General features: G+C 47.8%; 1 protein-coding gene across 1 annotated transcript in view; it reads right to left on the bottom strand.

Moving 5' to 3' along the window:
* Nucleotides 1-9719, bottom strand: part of dok4 (docking protein 4) — a 61802-nt gene extending 52083 nt beyond the window's left edge. The window contains exon 1 of the mRNA XM_005726408.1: nucleotides 9442-9719. The gene's annotated coding sequence lies outside the window, so the exon portion shown is untranslated. The remainder of the gene's footprint in view (nucleotides 1-9441) is intronic.
* Nucleotides 9720-10101: the final 382 nt, after the last annotated feature.

The raw sequence follows: 10101 nt of genomic DNA, 5'->3' as shown, positions 1-10101 counted from the left end.
ACACACACACACACACACACACACACACACACACACACACACACAGGATGACCTGCTTTAAAGTGATGCTCTCTGAGGAATGAAATGAGTAAACTCACAACACACGAGGACTTTTTTGTCCTCTGTGTCCGTCTCACAGGACGAGGGTGATTCTGCTCTCTCCTTCCTGTCAGCTGTTCTATGAGAAGACCCAAACCAGCAGCTCATGCCTGCTTCTTTCACTCAAGCATCCTTTTGGATTTTACAATCAAATACATTTAAATGTTAGCACACATCAAAGTCTGACTGATGCAGAAAAACACCAGTCAGGATGTAAAACTGATGAAACAGACAAAACCACCTCCATCCATCCATCCATCCATCCATCCATCCATCCGGGTCCCACTCGCGGGGGCACCAGCCCAAGCAGAGAACCCAGTCCTCCCTCTCACCAGCCACCTCCTCCTGCTTATCTGATGGAGGACTGAAACATTCCCAGACCAGCTGAGAGACTCCATTGAATCCTGGGTCTGCCCCAGGGCCTCCTCCCAGGAGGGCATGCCCAGAATAGCTCACCCAGGAGGCATCCTAGTCAGATGCCCAAACTACCCCAGCTGGAGAGGCTGCTATGAACCCTCCCAAATGACTGAACTCCTCACCATGTGCCTAAGGAGAGTCCAGCCATCCACAGGAGAGGATGTAGCTCCGCTTCGGCTTCTGTTCACCACAATGGACCGGTGCAGCGTCTGCATCATTGCAGCCATGGCCCGAATCTGTCAATTTCCTCACTTGTGAACAAGACCCTGAGGCACTCCACCCATTACTGGCTGAAGGCCATAGATTCAGACATGGAGGCACTGCTTCTCATGCTGAAGGACACCACCTGACCAACAGAACCACATCATCTGCAAAGATGAGATCCTTCTACCTTGACTACACCTAGAAATTCTGGAAATTCTCTCCATAAAATTTATGAACAGAATCTGTTACAAAGGGCAGCTTTAGTTTCTGTCCTGGAGAAACTAAAGCGAAAGCTTCCTGTCATATGTGTTCAGCTGTGTTAGTCAACCTGAGGACATCTTCTGCTGGAACCAAACAACCTTCTGTAATGGGAAGCAAATGAGAGGAAGCAGGAACAGCTGGTGCGTTGACGAGCTAGTACATGAAAGGTGTGATGAACAAAAAGTGCCTTCATGTGACAGAACAATCAGGAGACGAGCTGACGACGCGCCAGGTGACCTTTTTCTGCAGATATGAATTCAGCTGAACTTTGAAACTTTGCCTCGCCGCTCGGCTCGCCTTGGACACGACATGTTTAAAAGTTCTGACGGCGAGGACAGAAATACATAAGCGACACCGCACGCCTTATACGCTCAGCCTTAATGAGCCAAAGGGAGAAGAGAAGCCCGAGATGTGAGCGCATCAGTCCTGTTTCATCTTCAAAGAAGAATAAAATCCACTGCTGAATTTATACAAACGCCTGCGTTTAGTGACAGCTGACAGGATGGTTTCAGTTGACTTGGAGTTCATGCAGATGAAGCCAAACTTGTTTCTTTATTTACGTGGATGTGGGTAAAGGCAGGCAGAAAGTCTGCAGATACTCAGGCAGCGGTGAGCTGTTTCCACTGATCCGAGATCAGCTGCAGTCTGATGTTTACGGCTCTTTCCAAACCTTTGTGACTTTTTAAAAATGCATCTCACAAAGATGGAAATGTGTGTCGGAGCTGCTGGGCTCCTTTAACCACTAAGGCCGGCGCTGCGGCGCACCTGTGATACAGCCACCTGTTTAAATGTTCTCAGCCCATTACGTGGCTGTTATCAGGTGTTATCACGCCACACAAATGATTAGCAGGCAGCTTCCTCCTCCGACTAGCAGGCTGAGCGTGCTGATGTCACCTCATTTACTGGAGATGGAGACGTGCAGGAGCTGCGGTGGACTGGCCGCCGGGACCAAGGCGCAGCACTCCCTACCTGCTCCTGCACCTTAGACGGAGAGGTGGAGGAGAGCGCATTAAGAAGAGAAGAGGCTGAATGCTGGTTACGGAGCACCGAGGACATTTGTGTTGTTGTTGCTTGTGTCCAGTTGATCTGAATGACTGTGTTATGTGTTGGTATCCTGTGGTGGGAGACTCAAAGTTCAAAGCTCAGGTCCAGATTTTTATTCTCGTCCCTTTTCGTGAGGTGGACTCCTCGTATGGAGGAAATCTGGGGTTAAGTGTCCTTAATGCTCTGAGCTCGGTCCTCCCCTGGAGCTACAAACACTCCCATTACTTTATCAGCTGTTTTTAAACTTGTGTAAAAGTTTGACACAGCGTTCGGGTCGACTGAGGCACAAACCGCATGATGTGAAGATGTTTGTCTGGTTGAATAAATCATCTTTATGGCGTTAACCACATTCAGAAAGCTTGTTTTTATAAGCCGGAGCTCAGCTGTAGCTGTTGTGTTATCAGACTGGGTGACGCTCACCTTTTGGCCCAGTGGTAGGTGCGTTTTTACGCACATTAATCATGATTGTTACTGATAAAAAGCCATTTAATGCTCTAATCAAGGCAGCTAATGCAGCTGCATGCAGGTGAAAGATGAGGAATAATTTCTCTCACTTTCTGTGAGGATTTCTGTAAACGACACACTGTTGTGTCACAGTCTGGCAGAGGCCGACTGTGTGTATTATGAAACGGACCCAAAACGCAGGCACCATGAAACAAAACTTAACTGTTAACAGAAAGCGAGCCGCTTATTAAGGCTGGTGAAAACATTACAAAACAAAAGGCAGAGGAGAAGCTAAAGAAAAACCTAAACTGGGAGAGCGAAGACAACATAGAAACCCACAACACAAACCCTAACATGGACACAAAAATACCTCGAGCCCAGAACCTGGAAACAGGACACAAAGGACAACAGACAAGCTGACAATGACACACTGAAAACAGAGGACTTAAATACACAGGAGGTGATTAGGGGAAGTGGGAACACATGGAGGAACAGCTGACTGACATGAGCCTAATGACAGGAAGTGAAAGTAAATCCAATGAACAAAGAACACACGACTCCTTCAAAGTAAAACAGGAAATGTGAGACAGACATGACAATACAAACTTGATAACATAAAACACGCAGCATGAAACACAAAGGGTGAGGGAAACTTAAATACAGGGGAAGAAAACACAAGGAGTCTAATAACCAAACGAACTTCGCTAATCTAATGAACTTAAACATAAACAACATCCAAACAAACAAACTTAAAACGCTGGGTCAACAGACCAGGAACACGACATTTTGTAAGCATACAGATGGAGTATAGTTGCACTGCACAGAAAACACAACACACACACATGAAGAAGAAGCTGCTTCGTGCACAAAAACTAGCTGCACGGCAGAAGCAAGGGAGGAAGAGGAGGAGAGAGAGGAGTGAAGCTCTCATCTCACAACTGGAGGGCGAGAGACACTGACAGACAGAGAGAGCGAGGGAGAGAGACACTCTGTCAGTTTGGCCTTGAGCACTAATTACAGACCCTCTCTCTCTCTCTCCGTCAAGGCCAGTCAACCAGAAGCTGAGTGCACCCACAATCCTTTGCAGTAAAAACACAGAGCTCTGTCGGCTCCACTTGTACTGATAGTGAGCCCTTCTACAAATGCACCGCTGCTTTCACTTAATTAAGTCGCTCGTCTCGTTTATTTGAGGAGGAAACAGAAAGAAAACAAGCAGGCGGTGAGAGGACGATGATGTGAGGTTCGAGGTTTGGTGAACACCTCGCCACACGGAAATCTCTGAAGGATTATTCTAGATTATTACAACTTTGGTCTCATTGTGACCCAGAACTTCCTGTGAGCGTCTCGGGATCCTGCAGGAGGCGGAAAACCTTGCCTGGAAAAGCACATCTGGACTTGCTGCTTAGCCTGCTGCCACCATCTTCAGGTTTACAGAGGAGGATGGATGGATCGTGCTCACAGTGTCCACGCCACCACCCGCCTGCACGGTGGCGTGAGGACAATACCCAATCAGCCTTTCAGGGCTGAGAGGTAAAAAAAGAAAGAAAGGAGGATACCTAATAATATATAATAACATAATCAAAGGACTAAACCAAGAGACCGAAACTCATCAGCATGATCAAAACTGTTTGAAATGAACCTCGTGTGAACTCGAAGCCCCATCACGGCAACAATCAAACCTTGAACAGGCTGAACTCTGTGTTTCACCTTGGTGCCGTCTGGAGATCAGTTCACGATCAGCTCCAGACTCCAGAGCACCATCACGAGGTTTCTCGTCAGTATGTGGAACCCTGTGTGAGTCATCTAACATCAGGGTTTCAGGTGAGATCCCTTTAAAAGCAAACGTGATGCCACAGCGACGTTTGGCTCCACAGCACGGAGCACAAATCAGTCTGAGAAAACTTTCCAGGGTGGACAGAGGAGAGAGGCAGAGCGGGTGGACGGTGTAACCACACTGCTGTGACAGCTGACATATGCACCCACAGGGTGCTACACGATGACATACTACCCCCCGTCCCACAGCTATCAGTCACAGCATTGTTATTCCCTCACCTCCTCCATCTCTCCTAAGCGGTTACCCTCCACCTCCTATCATCCATCTGCTGCTCCATGTCTAACAAAACCTGTGCTGCTGCTCATCAGCTGAAACTCCACTGCACCATAAATGTCCTTCACATGCAAAATGAGGGAAGAAACACCAAATATCATAAGTCTTTGTTTAAACACGACATCTGTGGCTGTGAAAAGCTTGCAGTCAGACAGACTCAACGTCCACGAGCAAAGCAAAGAGATGCTGAGGGCCAAAATAAGACGATTATTCCAAAACGAGCTAAATTTGGATTTTTCCCTCAAATATGTTGATTTAATAATTGCTGGAAGCCAAAATGGAAACTGAAGTTAATGTTCGAACAGCTGATGTTATAAACCTGCAGCGAGCTCGGTGTTCAGGATGTTCGTGTCTGCAGGTTTTCATGACTTTTTTTGCATATTTCTCACAAGTAAGAACATTGTTTGGTTTCAGTTTGGACTCATCAACAGAAGGATGACCCCCCCATGCTGAACAGGGGGGGAGTTCTGGTTGAAGAACAGCTCCAAAATATAAGTTGTCAGATGTGTAACCTCCCGGTCTGCTCGAAAACAATTGTTTATGTGATCTTTTATTAATTACAATAAAATAAAACAACTCTGGGAGAAGCTAAACCACAGGAAAAACATGCTGATGCTGTGACTTCTTGGTCTGAAGAGTTAGAGCAAGAAGTCCACCTGGCTTTGGAAGAGACGGCTGGCCTTCGCCACCGTGTTCATTTGAAATGGACAGCGAGCATCTTCTGCACGAACTTCCTTCTAGTCAACATTAGTTATTCCAGTGTTACTCAGAATGTTTGCTGGACACACGTATTTGTGCTCATCTCACTGTGCAAAGTGCTAAAGTCAAGATTTCTGATGGAAGATAGTGGAGCGATAACAGCTTCAGACTAAAGCCACAGCACGCCGATGTGCACGTGCACAAATGTGCATGCGTACTAACACAAGTCTGGCAGACGTCATAAAGCAGAGGGCCGTCTGAAGCCTAATAATCAGTCTGCCGGCACCTGAAAAAGGCTGTAATAAGCTGAAATGATAGCGTGCAGGACAAACACACACCTGTAATGTATCATCAGACAGGTGACACACGGGGCTGTGCAGCGAGGCAAACAGCTTCCACCAGCAGAGTGTTTTTAAGGATGTGGCTGTCAGGTTTCATTTATGCTGTTACACTGCTGCAAACACCAAAAACACCAACATCTCCGTTCACCTCACAAACGTTATTATTTCACGTCACTGCCTTTGGCTCCCTGGCTCCACTCCCATCACTTTAAAATTCACACACCATGCAGGTCATTAACAGCACCAACCTCACCAACAAGTCTGAATGTCTTGGATGATCACCACTTCCTCCTTAGCCGAGAAGGCAAAAGTGAGCAACATTACCTCCAAAGCAGGGGGGCAGGTATTTACCTGCTTAATACAGGTGTTAATACAGGCGGGGCGTCACAACGTCCATCTTAAAAGGCAGTTAGATTTAAAGATGGTCAACGCTACAACGTTACCAGCTACCTGCCATGTCGGTGCCACATCTGAGGTCACCACCCACCTGCCTCTAAAGCCCCTAATCATACAATACCCCCCACACACACACACACACACACACACACCCCCACACACACACACACACACCACATAGCGGTTATGAGGGGGAAATGATCTCTTTAAACCGACCAGTGTGCTGGTATGTCGTCGTTTTCAGCCCTGGTGCTTCACACTTGGCTGGCAGTGATTTTTCCTTCACTCTAGTATTTGTTTTACAGAGCAGCACAGGAAGCAGGATATTTGTGGTGAAAACACTTTTAATACACAGTAACAATAACAACGAGCTCCGGCTGCCCTAATTATTCAACTCGTGTATCGGCTGATTTGTAATCCGCAGCAGGGATATTGGATAATTAGCAAGAGCTGAAAACACAACAGGAAGTTTGTAGTGGAACTACAGAAGTACACCGCTCTATACAGTTACTGTAGCATCACCAATTAAAGCCTGTTAGAGAGACAGTGGGAATACTCCACACTCTCTCTCTCCTCAGTGTAAAGGCTCGTTCAGTCTGAGCCAGAGGAGCTGCTGTCAGAGCAAATTAGAGCAGGAAAAACACCGGAGAGAAGTCCTCCTCCTTATCTTCCTCCAGCTTCTCCTCACTCCCTCCCTCCAGCTCCCCAGTGTATCCCCTTACTCATTCACCCAGAGACTGAGAAACACACACGTATGCACACACACAAGCACACGAAAGCACACACACATATATAAATATATATGTTCACACACACAGTCGTGTTTTCATATCTTCGTGGGGACATCTAATTGACATAATGCTTTCCCGTTTACCCTGACCCTAACCATAGCCCAACTGTAGCCCTGACACTAAAACCACATTTATAGCCTCAAAAATCTCTTCAAACTCGTGGGGACCAGGATTTTGTCCCCATAACAGCTGTTGGTCCCCACAAGTATGGGAAACTTTCAATTATTGGTCCCCACAAAGATGTAAACACGGTGCACACACACACACACACACACACACCCACAGGCATGATTGACACAGACCCAAATTGAGATTTGAATATGCATGAGCATATGCAGCCCTGCATGCGCACACGCGTGCACACACACACACAGAAACGTATAAAAGCGTGCGTTCGGGATTGATTGCCGGCTGCTGTGTGAGTCGTAGATCTGTCAAACTAACGAGACGCCTTCACCTTTGCTGCGTGTTTGCACCATTAGAGCTGTAAATTACACACAGCACACCTGATCCATCAGCACAGGAGGTCTGCTCTCTGACAATTACTCATGTTGTAGGGACATAAATCTATGGATTTGACCCAGCTTCGTGTTGGAGATGAAGAGCTGACAACAGGTCCCAATAACACAGCTCATGAAATTATGAAGGCCGATTAATTGGAGGCACAAAGACCTGCTGAAATTCACCTGTGTGCAATATTAACCTCAGTGTCAGTTTAACTTATCTCTGATTGTATCAGGTCAGGTTTGGACTTCCTGTGCCATCTACCAGACACATTTACGTCAATGCTAAAATGTGAAATTATTTTCAGATGATGGCTGATAGAAGTCTGCTCAAATGGGAAATGGACTGATTCCTACACCAACCAGACATAACATTAACCTTCGAGGCGTGGCCTCCGCTCGACCCCTGAAGGCGCGCTGTGGTATCTGCACCAACGTGTCAGCAGCAGGTCCTGTCAGTCCTGTAAGCTGTGAGGTGGGCCTCCGTGGATCAGACTGTGTGTCCAGCACATCCCACAGATGCTCCACTGGACCGAGATCCGGGGAATCTGGAGGCCAAGGCAACACCTCAAACTGCTCCTGAACCGTTTCTGTGCATTAGTGCATCGTCCTGCTGAAAGAGACCACAGCCATCGGAGAGCACCGTTTCCATGAAAGGGTGCACACGGTCTGCAACAGTGCTGTTGTCGGTGGGACGTGTCAGAGTCACATGTAGATGGTTTCCCAGCAGAAGATCCCCCAAACTGTCACACTGCCTCTGCCTGCTCGCCTTCTTCCCATAATGCCATCCTATGCTATTTTGCCCACTGCCGTGATGTTCCAGCAGTAACAGCGTGAAAGACTCTCATTGGAAACCCTCCCGTCCCTCCCCATCGGTCCCCTGTATTATCAGACTCACTACCAGCATCACTTTATGGCTGCTGAGATAACAGAGAGCCGCGGTTCATTAGCAGCTCTGAAGCAGAGGCTCCATTATCAGGCGGGGAGCGGTCCCAGGAGAAAACATCACCCTGTGATACTTTTCAGCAGGATCAGGATTAGGCTGCACAATCATGGAGTCACACCATCCACCAAACGAGGCGGCTCGGCTGTGGACCAAATCCACAGTTAGGGATTTTATTCAGAGACAAACACACAAACTCTTTCTGCATCACACGCATTTCTCACTGAGGGAGGAGGACCTACAGGGCATCACTTCCTCCAGGAGGATGAGGTCCACACCTCCACCTGACCACCACACATCAAGGAGATCAGTGTTAGGTGTTTGAGTGTAACTGACGGCACCTCTGCAGGACTGGGTCAAAGAAGGAAGCCAGCAGAGGGGTTCTTTGACAGGATGCAACATGATTATTTTCTTTATTAATATTTCAGAAAGTTATGAAATTACAGTAAGATATAATTTATGTGTCTCAAATGTAGACAAGCCATTAAAAACAACCTAGAAAATAAGATACCAGCTTCATAAAGTAGTGGAACAAAATATAATGTGATTCAACAAAAGAGCCCCACGCGGGAAAAATGTCCCAAAAGAAAAGAGATTTCTTTCTTTTAAGGTGTCCAATGAGTAAAACTGTAGATCAAATCTCATGAATGTTTTTCAGATGAGCGCTTTTCTCCTCTACCTGAGCCCCCACGGCGCACACGCGCACTTCTGTCTCAGTGATGGACGCGCAGACAGCAGCTTGGGTTAGTATCTTGCCAAGGATACTTTGTCATGCACACTGGAGCTGCCAGGAATTGAACCACCAACCTTCGGACCTGCTCGACCTCCTGAATCACTGGATATAAGAAAAACCCCCAAAACTGGAAGATAAGAGAAGAAATGCCCACGAAGTCAAATAAATATCACGACTATAGTGAGAGCGCAGATGTCAGGTGTCCACGCCGCACAGGTGACACAAACCCACTGACATGGCTGAACGTGCTCTCCGAACACTTTTCTGTAAATGGTTCGTCGGTTTATTGAAATCGTGTTTTTACGAGGAAACACAGAAACAGACAAAAACACGGAGCGTGAAATGAACGCGACGCTGTGACCTAACAAAGGAGACCGGGCTGGCGGAACCGGACGGGACATCGCCGTCACCGCAAACTCTGCCACACATGCGCGCGCGCACATCTGCAGTCTCCGTTACCTGGCTGACAGCTGCGGCTGTCCGGGCGGGGTCCCTCCCGGTGCTCGGACGGCTCCCGGTGCTCTCTCAGCCTCCTCCCTGCAGCCGGTAAATCCAGCGGATCCGCGCGCGGGCGGTTCGGTTTGTGTGCGGATCAGCGTCCGTGTGCGCGCGCCTGTGTGCGCCGTTCCTCCCGGCCGAGCTGAGCCGAGCTGAGCTGAGCCGTGCAGGAGGAGAGAGGAGCCCGACAGGGCACACACACATACACGCTCTCTGTCTCGCACACACTAAACACGCCCAGCCAGCCACGCTCCAGCAGGACCCGCCTCCTACCGTAACACCCCCAAAAAGGCTCAGGCAAAAAAGCGACGCTGATTTCCAGCATCAGACACAACAGAACAGCTCAGAGGAAAGTCTTGATTTTATGTTTCATCCACACAAAATATTTGATCTGCTGTGAAGATGTAGAAATGTATTAAGACCCGCTGGCCTTCATTAATTACACCACGCCTCACTCACACATACATTAGATAAATTGATAAAATCTATGACTGCACAAAGCTGGACTGAAAGACAGCACAGAGGCACTAATCATGGCAGCACAAGAACAAGCTCTGAGTACAAGATCCATAGAGGCTGGGGTCTATCACACCAGGTAAGACCCCAGGTGCAGGCTGTGTA

Source organism: Pundamilia nyererei, unplaced genomic scaffold (assembly GCF_000239375.1).
Source record: "Pundamilia nyererei isolate P.nyererei 1_Seehausen unplaced genomic scaffold, PunNye1.0 scaffold00019, whole genome shotgun sequence".
Lineage (NCBI taxonomy): Eukaryota > Metazoa > Chordata > Actinopteri > Cichliformes > Cichlidae > Pundamilia > Pundamilia nyererei.
The sequence above is the reverse complement of the archived record's forward strand: the minus strand, read 5'-3'. Positions and strand labels throughout refer to the sequence as shown.